General features: G+C 42.7%; 1 protein-coding gene across 3 annotated transcripts in view; it reads right to left on the bottom strand.

Moving 5' to 3' along the window:
• The window catches only part of LOC147697094 (inosine-uridine preferring nucleoside hydrolase-like), an 82,772-nt gene extending 80,404 nt beyond the window's left edge, over positions 1–2,368 (bottom strand). Inside the window, exon 1 of one of the 3 annotated variants that reach the window (XM_086934170.1) lies at positions 1,967–2,368. The gene's annotated coding sequence lies outside the window, so the exon portion shown is untranslated. Of the gene's footprint in view, positions 1–1,908 lie in introns of all 3 variants that reach the window. The other 2 variants (XM_086934172.1, XM_086934171.1) reach the window with 2 other exon arrangements.
• Positions 2,369–16,208: the final 13,840 nt, after the last annotated feature.

Raw genomic sequence — 16,208 nt, 5'->3', positions numbered from 1 at the left:
GGGTACCTGTCCTCCAGAGTTAGACTGGGACGAAATAAAAACGACCCGGGCACTAAAATGAAAGTGGCCCCCTTAGCGAACCAGATAGTTAAAATATGTGGACCACATTTTCAAATAATGACAGTTTTGAACTTGTAAAGACACAATGTATGGGTATTTTGCAAGGTATAAGAGATTGCATGGATTTGTGTTTATTGCTGGCAATATTTGTGGTAATATTGGGGAAATCAATAGTAAAAACCAGCCCACCAGACCATAAAATAGATCCACAAACTGCTATAAAACTATCCCACACATTGATCTGTCAGACTAGCCCATCGGGCACTACTTGATTGCCCTGTAGGCTAGTCTGATCCTGCTGTCCTATCCTCAATCCAACATCCCTACCTTCCACTCAAAGTATCTAATGTCTCTAAAACAGATCACTGCCTTACTGTTTATATCCTGCAGCTTAAGATTCAAACATTTGGGGTGTTACATCCCCCACATAGGGTTGTAACATTGCCTGTTTTATGCAAGCCTCAGGTGGAATTGTAATGCCCAGGCTAGTACAAAAATTAGTAACATCACCTAAAGTTGGTATTTTTTCCCCTTTTATACTAGAATAGTATGGGCCATAGGGTTGCCACATAGCCTGTTTTTTGCAAGCCTCAGTAGAATTGTAATGCCCTGGGCTAGTACAAAAATTAGTAACATCACCTAAAGTGTGTATTTTTCCCCCTTTCATACTTAAAATAGTAAATATAAGAAGAATGCAATTTAAAATGTGTTCACAGTTCCGCATATGACCTGATTTATAATTAAAGTAAACAATATCACAAAGGGAATGTTTAAAATGAAAACAAATTAGTTTACATGTAAGTTATATTCAGGGCACAAGTCCTAAAAAAGAAGTGGGGGGACGCTGTCACCGGAAGTGACGTCACGACAGGAAGTGACATCACGAAAGGTAACTTGCACCATCGGGCTCATTGCCTCCCCTCGCTCACTCCTTAGATGCGATTGCATCTGAGAAGTCAGCGCGTAAGCAGCGTGCTGTGAGCTCTGAAAACCCGTCCCAGAGAGGTCAAAGAGTGAAGTCCAGCTGTTTGGCGGGGGGGGGGGGGGGGGGGGGGGGGCGTCCACCCGGTAAAGTGAGTGGCGGGACGCAGTCCACCCGCGTGGTACCCCGACTTGAGCCCTGGTTATATTTATGGAATTCTGCAGAATCTCAAAAACGTGAACAAATGGTCAGTATTTTTCTGTGGGAAAGGTGTCAGCCCGACCCACGCACCACGCATGATCTTATTTAGCAGTAGCTGCAGGGCTCAGGAGAGGTGCAAGGCTATCACATGCTTAATTTCTGTCCTCTAGGACTGGAGAGAAAAGGTGAGGCCCACAGGGGTAGCATGTGAGGCAGGATGGAGCCCCCAAAAGTCAGTAAAAGTTGCTCTATGCCGAAAAAAACAGAGCAGCTGAAAATCCAAATCATCCGTTTCCAAGAGAGGACATGATTTATTCCCCTCAACATGTGTGCCTCCACTAGTGGGTGGAGATAAAGCCCACCCCTCCAAAAATGAGCTGCCTGATTAGGTCGCCTTCGACGCAGAGACTCTGGTCCAATCTATTATCTCCAGTACCAAGAAACAGGATTTGGTTAAACACCACAACGTTCAGCCTACAGGGCGAAGATGAATTTTGCAGGTGAATTTTTCACCGTGACTGGGAGGGTCAAGGATCATGTTTGGGTGGGCCTGGCCCACCCGCTAGAACCGGGCCTGCGACCTACATTGAGTTGTTAGATTAATGAAAGCATAACACCGGAAATCGAGTCAATTGGTAACAGTATAAAAACAAAGGGAACAATTTAGTTAGTAGTAGCAAAAATAACGTAAAAAATGTAAAGGCATTGGTACAATTCTTACTCACTTTCTGACAATTTAATTTACATGAAGGGAAAAGTCCTCGATGTAAGCAAGGTACTGACCCTGGTTCTTTCTCGTCCTTAGTTCCGTGTAAGCCGTCTGCACTCTCTCGCTCGACGGCGCCGAACAACTTGCTCAGCGTTCCTTGTCGTTTGTTTGTGGCAGGTTGCTCTTTGTACCGTAGATAAAATACACAATTAATTATCAACACCGAGTCTTTACCTTTAACGTCAGCTTCTCTTTTTAAGCATGGTTCCGCAAGCTTAGTGGCAACAATGTTTATTTGTGTTTACTTTACACGAGGAAGCGAGTTTCCAGTCTGAGTGGCTGATACGCGGGCAGCTGATTTTCGTTTTCCAATTCGTGGCCAAACAGCACAATTCCGCAGTTAAAGTCTTAAAGGGGAAAGCCTGCTTTTTTCTTCAGTCTGTATTACTTGTTCTGAAAAAACGTACTTCTTGACTAAACAAGTAACAAAAGATGTGTTTCCATACAGCCCTGCAGAGGGCGAGCGTGCGTTGTTTTCATAAAAGTGTCCTGGTAAAACCCTTTCCATGACTCTTTTATCGGCTGTGCGATACGCTGAAGAAAAGAATGCAAACTGAAGAACACCGCTACCATTATTAATTGCTTCGAAACAGTGTTGCTGTTAGTTAAAATGAACAATGTACATGTTAGAATACATGTAATCTGAAATGCCTGTATAACAACCGCACGTCTCTATTTTCCTTATTACAGAATTGTGATGTTCCTAGTCGCCTGCAATAAATAGGTTATTACATTTGAGTTATGACCCTGCCTTGTGCCAGTAGCCAAGGTGAAACGTAGGTCAATGTTAGCATCATTATAGTTGCAGTTTAAATAAAACAACTAAAACTGGCTTTTCATTCTTCTGATCTGTTTTTCTAAATCGAACAACCTTGAGCAGAATGGAGATATTTATGGTAACATCTTTATTTTTGGCACACTTAATTCTATGTCAGGACAGGAGGCTCCGATTATGCTTTCTCATTTCTTTAATGAAATGCTCAGCAGCCAATAAAAACAACCAAAAAACTACATTTCCCATGAACACCAGGGAGTAACCATAGATGGTAGCGTATAAAAGGTCCCAACATTAGTCTGTCTTCCTCTTTCTTTGCTGCTCCGCAGCCAGTTAAGTGCATATTTTCTCTCCTAAGCATATTGTTACTCTGTTAACTTTGTTGTTTTTCTTACCTGTTGTGCTTTGCGCATTTGAGGTTCACGTGTTTGGGGCTTTGTCTCCGTGTTACTTACGTGGTTTTTTCTTCAGCTGCTAGTCGGCTTTTCTCTTCCGTTGGAGCGTGTGGTCACCTCCGTTGTCCCGTGCGCTGTCTCGCGCTCGTGTCCTCTTGTGGAGTGGGAGCAGGGGTTTCCTTGGGGGAGCGCGAGCGCTCTCGAGACGGTGTTTGGTGACAGGTGACAGTCGCGCGTGCGCGCTGTCCTATTTCCGGTTTCAGGGTTTCTCCTCAGAACTGGTTGAGTGACGACGTCTTTGGCGTACTGCCCACAACCTGTCTTCAAACTTTAACCCCGTCAGACGCCGTGGTTTCTTGAGGACTGCGGTTGCAACATTGTGGCATAGGCTTTGCCTAGAGTGTGGTGTTGTGCAGGCTTTGGCTCCCTCCACGCTTGAATTGTTTTCTTCAAGTCCGGACCCGGTTCCTGCTTCTTTCAAAGCCTGCTTTGGGGTTTACGCACTCCCCCTTGACTGGTGTTTTGACACTCTGAACTTTAGTCGTCTTGTGGGCATTACTTTTCTACTTGGTAGAATGGCTGAATATTATGACTCTGACGACGACTACTACTACGATGGCGAGGAGGAAGACTCCTTGGAGCAGAATTTGGTGGAGCAGTTGGACAAGGGGGTCCAACAGTCTGTTAACAAGGCACTGGTGCGTGCAATTAACCCCCTGAAGCGTCACCTAAATCTGTACGCCCAACAGCAGGGTTGGTTGCCTGCTGCCAAGAAATCGGCTAAGTCGCCGGTGAATCCTCATAAGGCGGACTTTCAGCGCCTTGCGAAGAGTTTGGCGGCCACTCCTTCCGCTTCTTCAGCTCCTCATGAGTCGGAGTCGGATAATGCCCACTCTTCCTGTAGTGTAGTTCCTAGTTTCCCACTAGGCCCTGCGCATTGGAATAACATAAACAGTAGTATCGACGTGGAACTGCTTATATTTCAGGCCTCCACTGACTATGCTAAACTTAATTGGGTTGTGTTACCAACTAGCTCAGAGGTCACTGGAAACTTTCTTCTCTGCATAGGAAGTGATCAGCTTCCTTGGCACAGACAAGAAGGGATTCAGTTTTCCAACAACCGTGCAACATGACAACTTTGCTCCTCAGATCAAGAGTCGATTTCTAGGGTCGTGTGAAACAATAGACATAGATTTCACTCAGTCAGTCTAGTGCAGTTTACTTTCACGAGATGTAGAGAAAAGAGAGACGGGCGTTAGTCAATAAAGGTTTAACATTTATTGAACAGTCTTTCTTCTCGTACAAGAGAAATGTATTGCCACAATTGCAATAATTGTTATTATAAAAAGTACGTACAGTAAGATAAGAATTGCGAAATAGAACTGTAAAAGCATTGATATGGTTTCTTAGCCATACAATGGTTTAAAAGTAATAAAACATATATACAGTCATATATACATTAGGCTAACATACTCAACTGGTGCTTCTAACTAAGCCTACCCCAGTGTGCCTGACCTAAGCCTAACACGTGAGAAGGGGAGTAAGTAAGTAGCTTAAGTTAAGTTGGTTTTGCCAAGGTTTGTTTCAAGAATTCTCGTCTAAGGGTTTAGTCAACACCATACCTCTGAATAGAATGATGGAGGATTGGTATCTCCTTCAGGGGTCTCTCTCGATATCCCAGTCACCCGCGAGGGTAAACCGGAAGCGCCGCGACTGGATTTCTCTGCACGAGAAAGGCAGCGGCTCTCTTCAGCGCGTCGAGGAAGGAGGGGTGACAGCGTCCGCGGGCAGTTGGAATCTGCTGGATGTCTTCGCAGAGGACGGCTGTTCAGCTCCTTAAGCGTACTGCACCATAGTTCGCGATGTAGCGGCGATAATGGTAATCAGCAGCTTCACCACCACAGGATAGCAGGCTGCAGCGACAGAGTGCTAGTTTTTACCAACACAGGGTCATGCAGGCAGCCAGCATCAGCAACAGTAGCTTGCAGCTCACAGCTCACAGCTCACATTGCTTAAGGCAACGTTGGTGATATTTATACCTGACAGGTGCCGGGTTTGACGCAAGTTTGCTGGACATAAGACGTCAATTAAAGATGTCACTAGGAAGTGACAGTTATCAGTTGCTCATTAGAGTTCCATTACTAATCAAAACATAGCAAGCGGGGATTTCCAGGTTTGCTAAGTTTTTATCTTGTTGAAGAACTCAGAGTGTTATCTAGGAATATCAGATAGTGACTACTGCTCTGTCATTGCACTAATTGGTCGCAAAGGAAGTAGCAGAGAGTCATGCTGGAATGTGGCTTTGTTCGTGTGAGGCCAGAGATGACTTTTCAGAAAATCGCACTTGAACGGTTATGCCAATATAGGGAATAAAGGGATTTATAGCCGAATAGGGGCATAAGGTCACAGTATCGATCAGGAACCTAGATAAGCACGCAACACCCACTCCACGTTTTCATGTCCATCAAAATTACTAAAACTAAGCAATAAGATGCATGTGTAACATTGCCCACCCCAAAATACATAAATGCATTCGAAATAGGCGTACTTGTAATACATGGATTTTAGGTACTGTACGTTTTTTTAAAGCATAGTAATCATTCAAAAAATTATTGCATATGAAATCAATGAACGATTATGCAAAAGGAATTACACATGAAGTATCTCTGACAGAAGAAATGCGAGATAAATCATCACATAAAAATGCATTGTAATATCATGTGTGCTAGAGGCTGGTGTTATGTTGTTATGTCTCTAGATGTGTTTAGAAAAAGAAGTGTGAAGCTTCTGTTCTCTAAGAATAGTTTTTACATTAAGCAAAGAATTGTTCGTGCCAGAAAAAGGCCAATATTAGAAAAATTGTCCAATTCAAAGAAAATAGATATCCAAAGCTCCTGGCAGTTTTTGTTGATCAAAACTGAAGGCCGAATTCAGAGTTCATGGGAACGCTGTGTGTCGGAAAGCTTCTAAAAAAGTTATTGTTTCTCTGTGGGTGAGAACATCGTATCAGACAGGCTCGCAAAGAATTGGTCTACAAAATCAGGTGATAGTTCAACCAAATTAGATAGCGCTGTAACTTGGCAGGTGTGAGAATGATTGCTGTCATCGAAGGCAGGACCAGCAATGCTCACAGAACGTTGTACCTGGATGATGTTGCTTTTGTCACTCGCTCCACTGTTACCACTTGGCTGTAGCACAGGAGTCTCCATGAATGCCGTCATCAGGATTGGTAGCCGCTGGGGACAACACAATGCGTGAGCCGTTATTGGACTGAGCAAAGTATCGACGTCCATTGGTACTGCTGATGGAAGTGAAAGACAGATGTCCAACACGCATTCATCGCCGCATAGCATACATCGTAGCACAGGTAAAATGTAATTTTGCCATATCGGTCTGAATGAAAGGAACCAGGTCATGTTTAGATCTCTCAGCCTGGCCAATCCGAGGACGTTAGTTATCCTGTCCCGGTAGCGCATTGCTAGGATTGTCTCTTCCATTCCCATGGGAGCTTTGTCTGAGCCGAGGCTTGCCATAACGAAGCAGGAGGGTCAAAAATAAAATCCCTGCAACGAGTCCCAAAAATAGTGGTATGCCGCCAAAAATGGAGTGCACAAAATTAGGAAAGATTCCCAAAATTGCCTGGAAGGGTGTTAGCAGTCCCGTAAAGACTGTCTTAAATATGCCTGGGATGCTTGTTGCACTAGACATGTTAAGGAGTTGGCTGAACATTTCTACGAAATGCACGGGGCAATTTGTTGAGAAAAGGTCATGGACTTCAGTAGCCGTCCTTGCGACTAGAAGATCATACGTCTCTTTAGATGACGTTATAGGCACTGTTGTCTGAAAAAGCACAGATTTCATTTTGCTTAATGTATCAATTCGAATAGAATAGAGATTCAGACGAGGCCAGATGGGAGTCACTATGTCTGGAGGCCCGCTCGGGAACAATGCTTGCATACAACATTTGACCATGGACGTTACTTGTACTAGATAACTTTTCCCTGGCGCGAGGCCACAACACCTGTGATCCGTTCTTAGAATGTAACTCCCGTTTGCGAGTTGCATAAAGAAGGGCTCTATCTGAGTTGCAGGTGTGACTAGCTGGTGGCATGAAAGGTTGTTTGAATTTCCATCACATGCTCCGTGTAAATTAATACCCTGACACAAAAATATACCGCTTAGTGAATGTTTACAATTCTCACCACTAAGAAATACATTTTTGTCGCTGTCACTATAGCAAGAATGAGTGTATGGTAATTTCCATTCAGATTTTACATATCCTTTACCCAATTGTTCATACTGGCCAGCAGGTATGTATTCAAGGCACTTTTTAAATCGGAAAGTTGTTATCGGAATAGTGATAATTCCGTGTATTATCCATTCAATGACAGGACTCTCTGACATTGTCAATGGTAATCGCTCGAGTTTTTCGATGCTCAGGATTGTATAGTCTGCTCCTCTCTGTGCCAAACTGATCTGTTTATCAGTAAGGTTAAAACTGGAAAATAATGACGTTGTGTTGATTAAACGCCAAGGCACAAAGCCTGAACGAAGATTTTGCAGCGTCCAGCCTAATTCTATAATAGAGCGCAATTGAGACTGGCCATGTTGTAACATTAGCAAATCTCTGTCTATCACATCAAAGGCAGAGGATACAATATTGTCCAAAGAATATATTCTGGAAGACAGAGTCATTAACCCATTGTCTACTACAGAAAGTGATTTTTCCAAATTAATACGATCAATTTCTCGTATTTTTTCAGCAGTTTCAATTTGCTTTACTTTCCAAGCCTCGTTGTAAGCAGCATAGATGCTGGTCGCTATGAAACGCTTTTGACGCTGTTTGCGTGGTCCAAGAATGAAATTGCGCAAATCAGCACCATCTTTTAATAAAGACAAGTGTTGCTTAATTTCAGCCAGTGTGGATGTAGCTAGCCATTCTAGGCAGAGTTTCCCTACACTGTATGTTGTTATAATCCCTGGATGCTGTCTCTGGGAGTATCTTGAGTCTAATCTGGTCATTTTTAAACCCTGTGTTTTGTTCAGGAATCTATCTTGACAGCTGTTTGTGTCTGTAGGCCAGATTAACCACTTTTTCCAATCAGGATGTGTTCTGTTGAAATGTAAAATTTGTGACACGTCTAACTCAATATCTGCAGTTATATTCTCAGGTATCGGCTTTGGAATAGACGGTGTTTTAAGGTCTTTGTTCTTAGCTAGGCCAAGACAAGATGTTTGGTGTACTGTGTCATTTAAAAATAACATTTGTTCTGGTATCATGCAGGTTCTAAATAGTGCTTCTATGCCTTGCACCTGTCAATCTTTTGTACCCCCAAATTGTTTTCGTTTCAATATTATTTTTCCAATAATCAAAACCAAATGTCATCATTTTGTCATAAAATGCTTCTGAATATATCAATTTAGAATTTGTCAGCATTGTTTTCATTCCTGTTTTATCTAACAGTTTGTAATAAAACGTTTCTGCATCACTGGTGTTAAACCCTGAGAAGTATTTGAATTTCTCAAAAAATCCTTTAGAACTGCTTTTAGGTAGTGTAGAACAATGTTTCCATTGATTATACATAAAAACATTTCTAGGCTGTGCAGATTTATGCAAGTAATGATCCCCATAGTGGGTGTAACGGAATAACTGCTCATAACTAGATGAACCTTGTAAGTAATCATGATCTGTGAATCTAGCTGACATTACTAAATCAGACATCATGTCATTAATACTGTTAAAGTCCCAATCATCAGAGAATGTACTAGGTGTCACAAAGTCACTTAAGGAAACCTTTAGTTGATGAGGATACTTCAGGATTTCGACCGGACCATAGATCTCATAGTCTGTTTTCTCCCATACTACCCCACCAGGTATTGGAATTGCTGTGACATTTACTGTTGACAGTTCTCTTTTCTTTACGTGTGATGATCTGTGTGGTTTCAGGACTAGGTTGATGTTCTGACTTGCTGTGTCCATTGTAATATATTTTCCCTCAATGAATTTTCCCAAACACAGTAGCATGATGAGCCAAAGCAGGAGAAAAAATACACCTAGACCGAACCAGAACTCTAGCCAAGGGGAAATAAGGTAGATTTCCTTCAGTTGATGAAAGAGTTCCGTTGCTTTTTCTTTAAAAGACTTTTTTGTTTCTGGCATCACTTCGGGGTTGTTTAAATCTTCAGAGAAGTTGTCGAAGTTGATGAAATAACCAGAGGCAGTTCTGTCAATTGATGGGATTGTTCTTTCAATCTGTCTCTCGGTAGCACTTTCTGATGCCACATTAGTGTAGACTGGTGTTGTTTCTTGACGAACTGTTTCAATCTGTGTTTCAAGAGGCACGAGTTCCATGGCATTATTGCATAGTCCTTCATTATGCACTGCAGGCTGATCGAATGTGATGAGTCTTTCAGTTTGAACCTCTTGGATAGTTGCAAGATTGGGTATTCTGTTGTTTCTTGGGAGTCCACTGGGCCTACTGTTGATTATAGGCCACATGCTTGTGGTTTTACCAGATCGATGGACACGATTCTGTTCTCCTTTTTACCAGCAAGGGGCGGTAGCACAACTGATCTTGTTCCGGTGACTGCCAAGACAGGTACTGCTTTTCTGTAAGAAGGCCCAAATTCCTTCTTAACCGCGATCTTTTCTCTGACTAGATCCCCAATCTTTGGAATCCAGACAGGCCTTGCTGGGGCTGTTGCGGGTGGTGCCTCGTCAGTGGTACTTGGCTGTTGCTTTAACTTTATGTTGCTTAATGATTTTCTTGTTTCATTCAGTTCCTGTAAAACAGCCAAACGGTCTTTCACATCAAACTGCGTTGTTTCTTCTTGTACCACTGACATCTGACTATCAAGGTCCTGAACGCTCATTCTAATTCCGAACAATAGTTCGTATGGGCTGAAACCTTTTAGAGAATTTCTTGGCATGTTGTTAAGACTAGTCTGGACACTTATTATATGTTTGACCCACCCAGCGCCTGAACCTAATACCTTCGCTGTTATAGATTGCTTTATGTCACAGTTTTTTCTTTCTACCACACTATTCCCTTCGGGGTGCGACGGACAAGAATACCGCAACCCAATTCCCATGCTGGCCATGGCCTCCTTATAAGCTCGAGAGCTGAAAGCAGGACCCTGGTCAGAATGGAACGTGGTAATTGCGTATGTGCCGATAAAGACCCGCAAATCTTTTATAACCGTTCTAGCGTCAGCCGAGCGCTGGGGCCACATCCATATGAACCTCGTACAGGAATCCACTGCTACCATGATATATCTATAGTTACCGTCCCTTTGTAGGGGACCACAGTGGTCCAGGTAAACGCATGCAAATGGTTTATCCGAGATGAGAAGGAGTGTCTGCGCTGGTCGTTTCACTGTTGATACTTTTATCCTTTGGCATATGTCGCATTCTAATACATACTTTTTAGTTTGTATTCTCAAACGAGGCCACCAATATCTCTGTTTTAATAGTGATACTGTTGCGGAAACGCCAGCGTGTGCAGAAGCAAGCCCTTCGTGTGCCGCTTTGATTAGTCCTAGTCTGTGTTCCCTGTTTGGAATTACTCTATCCCCCACTCCAGGGATTCGAGCAAAAGGAACATTATTTGTATCCGTTAAGTACAAGTACTTTTTAGGAAAGCCTTTTGGGAGTGTTTTCTTATCATTTTTTACTGACGTACTGACAGCTTGTAGAATATCGCTGTCTATTTTTGTTTGTGACCGAGTTATCGCAGCTACGGAAGCCGTTTGCACAGCTGCCTTCGCGGCTTCATCAGCCAATGAATTCCCTGCAACGTGAACGCCATCACGTTGATGACTCAGTGTATGTATCACGTGAGTCTTTTGTAGTTCTTTCTGTAAAAGAACTACCTGTTCCCAAAGCATTTTATGCTTTATTGTGCCACCTTTTGCATCTTTGAAACCATTTTCCACCCAATTCTGCAAGTATTCATTATAAGATTGTACGCAATAAAAAGAATCGCACACTATTAGTGTGGGGAATTCGCGATCGGTATTTTCTAGCGCCATCTTAAATGCTACTAATTCAGCTCGTTGAGCCGAGCAATCTCCTAGAGATTGTGTTTTAGTGACCAGTGGTCTGAATTTTCCTTTGTGCCAGCGACCTTTTACAATTGCGCACGCAGCACTGTAAGCTTGCTTACCCCCAACTGCGGGTTGTGCTGATCCGTCAGTATATATAATACTTCCGTATTCTTCGAGAGGCAGGATTTCAATCGGCAGAGGACATTTGTATTCATATTGTAAAAATTCCTGTGTTTTTAAGTTAGGATCAAATTCGTAAACTACGTCTGTTGCAGCAAGAGAATTAACCCACTGAATCCATCTCGGATGCAAAGCTTTAGCATTAGGAATGCTTGCTTTAGTTACCGCTTCTAAAGCCGGTATGGGTGTTACGATTATTATTCGTTTACCTTGTGCTAGGGGCCTTTCTTTCGCTACAGCAGTCTGAACCGCAGTTAGAATTTTCTCCGTTGAACTGAATTTTATTTCAGCCTTTGTGTACAAATGTGATTTGTAAGCTATTGGTACCTTTTCTCCCTCATTAGAGGTTAGGTATGTGAATCTGCATCTTCCTGGGATGACTCGGATTACAAGATCACGTGTGTTGTCACGGTAATCTAATTTTGTTTTTGCTAACATGTCTGTTTGCAGTGATCTCAAAATTTCTGTGTGTTTTTGAGTCCAATTGATTTGTTTTAAATCAGGTTTAATTAGTTCGTAGAGAGGTTTAACCCTCTCTGCGTAATTTAGAATGTAAGTTCTTCCGAAATTCAGAAAACCTAGTATTGATTGTAAATTCTTCAGCGTTTTTGGAGCTTGGAGTACAGCGCACTTCTCTAAGAAGTTGTCCGCTAGGCTTTTCCCTTCACTTGATAATTCGTACCCTAAGAATAGTACTGTCAGATGGGCAATTCGGGACTTTTTAAAGTTGAATTTGTAACCCTCTGCTGCGAACCCAAGTATAATGGTGTTCACTCTTTTCAAGTGAGTATCCAAGTCGTCGTCTGTGAGATAAATATCATCTACGTAAGACAATGCTTCATCATCATAGATTTGTAGTAACTCTGTTACCCTAGCTGAGAATAGTCCTGGGCTGTTCTTGAACCCCTGTGGGAGTCGACAGAATTTTTTCTGCGACCCAAATGCGGAGAAAGCGGTCAAATATCTGCTTTCTGGTGCAATGTTTTGACAAAAGAAACCATTAGATATGTCTAATGTCGTTTTATATTTTTTCCTAACTATATTATTCATTAGGGCTGCACTATGCGAGTTTTGTACTGCAAAAGTTTTGCAACATGTATTAAGATGTCTGTAGTCCAAAACTAGACGATATGAATTGTCTGGCTTGGAGACAGGAAACAAAGGATTGTTCATTTGAGAGGTGCATGTTTCAATCACCCCCTGGTACTCAAGTTGATCTAAGATCTCCCTGACTTGTTTTTTAGCTTCTTGCTTTATGGGATACTGCCGTTGGGCAGTTGGTTCACTTTTTAGTTGGATTTTGTGAGGCGTTGAATCCTCATCCCATCCTACATGATTTTTATACAATGCAGGTGCCTGGGCCACTGCCCATTTCCTTGCATATGTGTATTTTTTGTGAATCGGTATGTGATTCGAGAAGGCAGGCATAATCACTTCTTCGCCACGAGGGCACTCCCTGACAAACTTCGGGGGCCAGTCTTTTTCAGCTAACAGAATATCATAGCCTTTTGAGAGCTTATCCCAAAATAGACCCTTAATTTTCCTAGTCTTATCACCCTCCATACGCAATGTTATTTCGTATATTTTATGGGGCTCGCTAAGTCTGGCGTCGGCAGTTTCAACTTGAATGTATTCATTCGTGTCCACTGTCTCCAGATGACTCATCAAGATCTTCCGCGCTATACTGATTTCTGCTGCACTGTCCAACATTGTCAATGCCCACTCCCCGTTTTTCAACTGTGTCCTCAGTATTCTCGGCATGGTTGATTATTCTAATACTGGCTACCTTCTTTTTCTGAAATTGAGATTTTTTATTTTGAGCAGGTTCCTTGTCTTTGGACTTGGTGTGCTCTCCTGGGTCTGACCGTCCTCTTCTTTCCGAATTCTGTGGAAGAGATCGAGAGGGACGTGTATCAATACTTTGATATCTATCAGGTTTTTTTAGATTATCCCTATTTCTAAGGTTATATTTTTTCTCAGAGGGCTCCCGCTGGGGAGACTGGCGTTCTCGAGTCGGAGTTCTTTCCCTCCGTCGAGGAGACCTTCCTCTGGACTGGAAAACTTTTTCCTTGGGAGTGGATTGTTTATTTCCATCCCAGCTCTTTTTAGGAGTGTTTAAATTATTTTTAATAAATAATTTTTCAGGATTTTCGAGCAGTTGGGGCTTTACTGGTTTCCCACCCAAGCTGTCTCTACCTAATTCTTCATAGCACTTTTCTATGATTTTTGCAAGCTCAACAGGATCTTTTATATCTGTTTCCCTCAACTTCTGGCGGATCGCCACAGATGCTGCTTCTCCTCTAATGTTGGCTAATAATATAGCCGAGACCTGCTTGAAGTCTTTCAGTAATTTCATACCTAGATTTAAAGCGGGCTCTGGACCGTATTCATTTTGAATCTGTTTTAGCACTTCTGGTATTACCGCCATAGACGGAACACCGTGTGTTTTTGTGTAAATGGAAGCAAAGACTGTACCCCAAGTGTCGCAGTCCTCCACGTGTGGTGCGATTCCCATAGGAAGGCAGATGGTCAAGATTCTGTGTTTCTCTATAGGGGTAGTATCAGGAAATACTGCCTCTATTTGAGTGATTTTCTGTGCTAACCAGAAAGGAATTTGTTCCCGTTTTACGGGTGTTTTACCAAGACATGACTGTATGTTCTGTGGTGTAATTTTATTTGTGTTCCCCTGATGAGGGGTCAGCTGTGGTACATTAACAGCTGGTTGGACTGTTGCAGTCCGCATTACATATTGGACTAATTGCCTATGTATTTTTATTAATGTGTTCAGCTGTGCTAACAGCTCTTCCTTAGACATTCTTACAATGTCAGGATGTGGTGTGTAGCTGGCTAGAACCGGCCACGTGGCACCTGGTCTACCTAGTGGACCGAGCCTGGTAATGTGATCATTGTGTTTTAGGGCGCCATTAAACCAGAGCAGGTGCTCTTGAAATTTAAGAGGAATTTCAATCTCCTCGAAAGGAGCGTACTCATCCGGTGGTTTCTCTATTTTGTAATAGTGAAACTCTTGTGTTATAGCGTTTACCGCTGGAAAGTTTATCCATGAATAGAATACCTCTGTCTGCCGATACTCGTGAGCCTCTATCACGAAAATTACTGTACCACCTTGAGGTGTCAGTCCGTGTTCTATAAGCTTTAAAGTTATAGATCTTCTTAACTGGACCGGGATGATAATAGCATCCGGGTCTGTGTATTCGGGACCTTGCTGAGTCGCATCTGCTGCGCCCCCAGTGGTTCCGTTATTTTCTCCTGGCATTGTAAAAATGCAGGTTTTGCAGAGTAGGTCTCCAAGGAGACAAAGATTAGGTGCACAATATTTTGGAACACTGTATCCTTCAACGTTGAATAAACCAGAGCTTTACATAGGAATCTCTTCCTACTAAGGTCGGGCGGATTTTAACCTTTCACCCACTCCAGACGTCTATTGGAGTATTTACGGGAGAAAGGGGTCTGTGAAATATGCATGACTGAGTTACTCTATAAGTCTTGCGTTAGTTTATCGCCTTACCAAACGTTTGGGCGCCATGTAGTGTAGTTCCTAGTTTCCCACTAGGCCCTGCGCATTGGAATAACATAAACAGTAGTATCGACGTGGAACTGCTTATATTCCAGGCCTCCACTGACTATGCTAAACTTAATTGGGTTGTGTTACTAACTAGCTCAGAGGTCACTGGAAACTTTCTTCTCTGCATAGGAAGTGATCAGCTTCCTTGGCACAGACAAGAAGGGATTCAGTTTTCCAACAACCGTGCAACATGACAACTTTGCTCCTCAGATCAAGAGTCGATCTCTAGGGTCGTGTGAAACAATAGACATAGATTTCACTCAGTCAGTCTAGTGCAGTTTACTTTCACGAGATGTAGAGAATAGAGAGACGGGCGTTAGTCAATAAAGGTTTAACATTTATTGAACAGTCTTTCTTCTCGTACAAGAGAAATGTATTGCCACAATTGCAATAATTGTTATTATAAAAAGTACGTACAGTAAGATAAGAATTGCGAAATAGAACTGTAAAAGCATTGATATGGTTTCTTAGCCATACAATGGTTTAAAAGTAATAAAACATATATACAGTCATATATACATTAGGCTAACATACTCAACTGGTGCTTCTAACTAAGCCTACCCCAGTGTGCCTGACCTAAGCCTAACACGTGAGAAGGGGAGTAAGTAAGTAGCTTAAGTTAAGTTGGTTTTGCCAAGGTTTGTTTCAAGAATTCTCGTCTAAGGGTTTAGTCAACACCATACCTCTGAATAGAATGATGGAGGATTGGTATCTCCTTCAGGGGTCTCTCTCGATATCCCAGTCACCCGCGAGGGTAAACCGGAAGCGCCGCGACTGGATTTCTCTGCACGAGAAAGGCAGCGGCTCTCTTCAGCGCGTCGAGGAAGGAGGGGTGACAGCGTCCGCGGGCAGTTGGAATCTGCTGGATGTCTTCGCAGAGGACGGCTGTTCAGCTCCTTAAGCGTACTGCACCATAGTTCGCGCTGTAGCGGCGATAATGGTAATCAGCAGCTTCACCACCACAGGATAGCAGGCTGCAGCGACAGAGTGCTAGTTTTTACCAACACAGGGTCATGCAGGCAGCCAGCATCAGCAACAGTAGCTTGCAGCTCACAGCTCACAGCTCACATTGCTTAAGGCAACGTTGGTGATATTTATACCTGACAGGTGCTGGGTTTGACGCAAGTTTGCTGGACATAAGACGTCAATTAAAGATGTCACTAGGAAGTGACAGTTATCAGTTGCTCATTAGAGTTCCATTACTAATCAAAACATAGCAAGCGGGGATTTCCAGGTTTGCTAAGTTTTTATCTTGTTGAAGAACTCGGAGTGTTATC

The sequence above is a fragment of the Lissotriton vulgaris genome, chromosome 8 (genome assembly GCF_964263255.1).
Source record: "Lissotriton vulgaris chromosome 8, aLisVul1.2, whole genome shotgun sequence".
In the NCBI taxonomy this organism is placed as follows: Eukaryota; Metazoa; Chordata; class Amphibia; order Caudata; family Salamandridae; genus Lissotriton; species Lissotriton vulgaris.
The sequence above is the reverse complement of the archived record's forward strand: the minus strand, read 5'-3'. Positions and strand labels throughout refer to the sequence as shown.